The 5,238-nt window shown below is 48.4% G+C and overlaps 1 pseudogene; it reads right to left on the bottom strand.

The window, feature by feature from the left end:
• Positions 1-2,497: 2,497 nt before the first annotated feature.
• On the bottom strand, positions 2,498-4,726 carry LOC148016925 (AAA-ATPase At4g25835 pseudogene; annotated as a pseudogene).
• Positions 4,727-5,238: the final 512 nt, after the last annotated feature.

The raw sequence follows: 5,238 nt of genomic DNA on the forward strand, positions 1-5,238 counted from the left end.
CATCGGAGGTAGGTGATCATGATATGAGAGGAAATTTCTCTCTGCACCATGTAATATGGTTGTCTTCCCATGCTTTTGGAAAATTTTGAAGTTCTCTTAACTTGGAACCTAGAAAAGGAGATCTACTTGAACATAGAAGGCCACCTTTTTGATAAGCTAAAGCTTTCTTTTAAAAGGGTAGTAAGTAATTCTTATGACATCGTGAATGGGTCTAGAAATATCAAAAGTCAAGTGATATAGAAGCCTAGTAAGTTATTTGCATTTCCTTTATTAAGGGACTTAAAATTTGCTAGAACTTCTCAACTATAAAGGGTAACATTCCAAACCTCTAGGACTCCTTCATTCATTCTATGCACCTCTCCAAAAAAAATTTGAGTTAGTTTTTAGGTAGCCTAGATTCTTCATGCTCCTACATAAGCAAATGCATAATAGAAGAACCCATCTTGTATGAGGACCTCAATTGTACATGATGTGAAACGAGTGTGAAACATGCTTCAAACAAAATGTAGATGTCTTTTGAGAGAACCTACATTTATGATTGATAGGACTCTCTCTCTCATTATAAGCAAAGGATATACCAAAGATTTTGTGAGCATTAATAAAATATAGATATATTGAGTGCCTAGGATATACCAAAGATTTTATGAATATTAATAAAATATGAATATGCACTATGGGAATTTTGGAAGATGGCTTAGTTCTCAATACACCTCAAGATGGTATTCCCAAACTTCAAGTTATGTTACATGGTGGTCTCCATGATTGACTGATTATTTTATGTGAATTATAGATCTACCTTATTTTGACAAATTTCAAAAAGCCTATGAAAGTGTGAGTTGATGTACTGTTGTATGTAACTTTTGGACAATATATTGACATATCAACAATTGTTAAAAGAATGATGCTTGCAAGAGTTTCACATGAAAAAGATTGTTGGGATTCGCATATTGTCCTCCTCCTCTATCCTCTCTTTGCTTGCTACTCTTGATAGCAAGAGTTAGGAGTCAGTGTGAAAGTGAGTCAAGGCAAAGTGATTGAGGAGGATAGAGCAATAATAATATTGGAGGCCATTTCCTCGGTAAGGGGGTGGAGCTTGGGATTCAATCTTGGCATGAGTAACTAGCGAATCGAAGAGAAAAATCAAGAATTGTTTCTGGGACAAGGATGATCAAGAGTACTCACTCCTAGATCATTCTTCCTCTCTCTCCCTCTTAGCTTGTTTGTTACATTATCATCTCTTGGGGAGCACCCATTGGAGCACCTTTTCCCCTTAATGTCTCTCTTATGTGAGTAAATACTCAAGCATAAGATGGGTTTCTCCACTTGGCCACAGTCCAATATAGCTCTAAACTTTCTAGACTTGGACATTATTGTAATTTCAAATGCATCCACCATGGTGTTGACCACCTTACCACTCTTTCTGTACTAATAGCTCACAATAGCTATTCGATTCAATCGTTATATTGTGCTCTGCTCATTTTGAAGTAGAGCTATCCTCAAGTTAGTATTGCCACTTAACTAACCTTCTTTGTGCAAAAGGATGGAAAGTCATCACTCTTAATGAGTCAAGAGACCTTGCAATAGTAGGGAAGAACCAATAAGAAGTTGGGTTCCTCATAGCCTATTCAGAATGTTGGTCACACAAAGGGTCAAGCCCATAAAAATTGAGTTTTCCTACATGTGTGCTACATTTTAGCTCCCCCATCTTAGATGAAAATTGGTGGTCAATTTTGAATGCCAAGTAGAATTTCTATGGTCTCCACCCTTTTCAAACTAATTTGTCCACTCTTACTGAAGTTGAACTTTTAGGTTTGACAAAAGTGCACAATCTCAATCTTCAAGGTTTGGTCACACCATGGATGAAGGTGGGTTATCGAACAAACTGCCATTGCCTATGTGACCGTTGATAGATTTGAGAAAAGAAAAACCTTTGGAAAACCAAACATCTTGTTTGACTGCACAAAGTAGAGTTTAAAAGTGCAATGCGCAACCATATGGGATAAAAGATAGAACAGAATCGATGATGAACATTTCACACAACCCCTAATGTTTGGTCTACCACTTGGTGATGCAACCACCAGTCATCTCGTTGGTCACAAAGGTTCATGCCTCCGACTAAGGTGCAAGCACCACTCATGTGACCAAGTGGTGTGGCTATTGTGTAAGATTCATGACCACACCACCACCACCACCACCACCACCACCACCACCACCACCTGGAGGTGATGAGAATCTCGAAGTTCACTTAACATAACGTTTAGTTGCAATCTAAACCTTGGCATTTTTATTGTGGGACTTGGGGATTTAGACTCCAATCACGGGCTTGCCACATAGAAGCTTGACCAGTTTCTTGCGTACATGTTGTGTAGCTTGACCGGCTTGTGTAGTCTTCAAACGAAACACGTGTGGCGTGGCTGGCTGGAGTCTGGAGTCTGGAGTATGGAAGTCCCCAATGTGGGCAGGTTCTCTAAAAACGACACTCCAAATTGCAAAGAAAAAAGAAAAAGCAAAAAGCTCGCTCTTAATAAAAAAAGCCGCAAAAAGAAAAGAGAAACAAAAGGTAAAGGTAAGGCGCCGCGTCAGCCCTGCCGCGGTCATTCTGATGAGACGGGGCCCAGAGAAGGAGGAGGAGACGGAGGTGATGATCCAGAAAAGAGTACAGTGCAGAGGGTTGAGAGGGGGATTTCCTAGTGTCTCTCTGGTATACAGACCGGGCAACCAGAGCTCCCCAGCGGAGCGGAACATGGCATTATAAGAAAACTGCCATGAAATGGAAGGATCGTATCACGTACAGTGTGTAATACAGTTATGTACAGTGCATCAGTAGGTATACTACAGGATTGATAATAAGAAAGCTTCGGTTCTTGGTGGGAGAGCTTTCAGAGGTCCTTGTCGCCATCATCATCGCATGCTTTCTTTGACCCACCACCACCACCCGCCCGCCTGGCCTTGGACGACGGCAGCCGCGTCAGCAAGCTGTACTGTAGCTTGATGAGGCGCTTGAGGCCGCTGCGGCTCTTGCTGAGAGACGACGCGGGCGCTGACATGGCGTCGCCGCCTTCCTGATTGGGAGTGGCCTTGGCCTCCCGCAGAGTCGCCAGCACTCGCGTAAGGGCCGAGTCCGGGTCGGCGTCCTTGTTGCTGATGAGGAGCTCCACCACCTCCGCCGGCGTGACCTGCTTCGACTTCTCGCTGGAGAAGAAGCTTTCCAATTCGGGTAAGAGCTTGTGCTCATCCCGGACGCCGAGGTAATTCGCGGCCAGGACCTTGAAGGCAGCGAAGGTGCAGTAAGACAGCAGGATATGGACGTCCATCCTGCCGGGCCTCAGCAAGGCCGGGTCCAGCCTCTCCTTATGATTGGTTGTAAACACGAAGATCCTCTCCTCCCCGCAGCAAGACCATAGACCGTCTGTGAAATTCAGCAGCCCCGACAGGGTCACCTTGCTTTCTGCCGTTTTAGCGTCTTCTTTAATCTTCGCGTCATCCGGCGTCAGCTTTTTGCTGCTCTCCTTCTTCTGCGCTCCTCTGTCAGAGAGGTCCAACGAGCAGTCAATATCCTCTATGACGATGATGGACTTGCGGTGCGTTCGGATGAGAAGGGACTTGAGCTGGGAGTTGTTGGAGACGCTGGTGAGCTCGAGGTCGTAGATGTCGTAGTTGAGGAAGTTGGCCATGGCGGCGATCATGCTGGACTTGCCTGTGCCGGGGGGGCCGTAGAGGAGGTAGCCGCGCTTCCAGGCGCGCCCGACGCGGTGGTGGAAGCGCTCCCCCTGCGCGAAGGCCCGCAGGTCGGCCCTGATGGTATCCTTGAGGTCGGCTGCCATAGCTAGGGTTTCGAAGGTCGAGGGGTGCTTGAAGTCCACATCCTCCCAGTCCGCCCCGTCGTTGGTGTAGAGCTTCCGCCGCGTCTTCTGGCGCTCGAGCTCCCCGGCGACGGCGGCGATGTGGTCCAGGTAGGCGGAGAGGACACGTGGACGGTCGGATTTGAGGAGGGTGAGGCAGAAGCTGCGGGAGGCGTCGCGGCGGGAGGGGCGGAAATCCCAGGGGGAGACGTGGCCGGAGGGGGGCTCGCCACGCGTGACGTGGTGGGTCCAGGAGACGGGGGCGCCCCGGAAGCAGTCCGGGATGGTCTGGTGGGCCGGAAGGGAGAAGGAGAGGGCGGACTCGTCGTAAGAGCGGTGCACGTGGACGCCGTCGGCGGCCTGAAGGCGATCGAGGGAGCCGAGATAGGCCTCCACGTGGTGGTAGAGGAGGTTGCTGCCCTTGAAGGTGCCGGGGACGTCCTCGTGGATCTCGATGGTGGTGTGGCGGTGGAAGCGGCCGCACAGCCACTGCCAGGCCGCCTCCAGCTGCTCCTCCAGCAAGAGCCGCAGCCGCGGCGGCAGGAACGCCTGCAAGAGCGCCAGGGCCCCCATCAGCGACCACAGCTCGCCCACCATGGCCGATGCCATCCTTCCCCGACCTCTCTTCCTGGTATTCCTCGTAGGTTCTTTGCTCCTCCTAAGTCAGTCTTAGCACAGACATGTGATAGCATACCCAGAGACGAGACGGGACCAGATGAGACGCGACGGGACGAAACACGAGAGAGAGTGAGTGAGTGAGTGTGTGTGTGCGTGCGTGTGTTATCTTCTATCCACCCGAGCGCCCCCCTCTCCCGCTGCTGGTTATATTATGCCCTCCCCGCTTGCGCCCCAAGCTTCCTTCTTCTCAATGCCTCAAGCACCAACCAGTTAAGTATGGTGAAGTCCTCTTAGCGGGTGGAGGAGAAAAAGGTTGTTGGCGTTCCTGCGTGTGGCACAGTTCTAGACAGTTTCCCACGCTAAGCCGCGCCCCCCCCCCCCCCCAAACACCGGTGACCGACCCATCCTTTTTTGTTCCGCGCATGAGATCAGAATGTCTTTTCGTCCCAGTACTTGCCACACTTCCTCGTGTCACACATTTTTTACCCCTCTCGTACTTAAAACACCCCAAAACATTTCTAGCAGTAGTTACAAAACTCTGATTTTTGAATCGGATTACACGTATCTGCCATTTTTATAACCAAGAATTTTCAAGGTTATAGTTTTAAACTTTCTTCTTTAAATTTTGAAGGTCTTTCGAAATTTTTGCAATTCATTTTACCTTACACCTTGGTGTTTCGTGAACAATGGTTCTAAACCCCCAAGATAGTTCCACATCCCTAAGCACCAACTCCATTGATAAGAACACCTCCGTTGGTGAGCACGCTTATGTACATTG

Source organism: Lygodium microphyllum, chromosome 22, assembly GCF_053477565.2.
Source record: "Lygodium microphyllum isolate KBCC chromosome 22, Lygodium_microphyllum_v1.1.10, whole genome shotgun sequence".
NCBI lineage: Eukaryota > Viridiplantae > Streptophyta > Polypodiopsida > Schizaeales > Lygodiaceae > Lygodium > Lygodium microphyllum.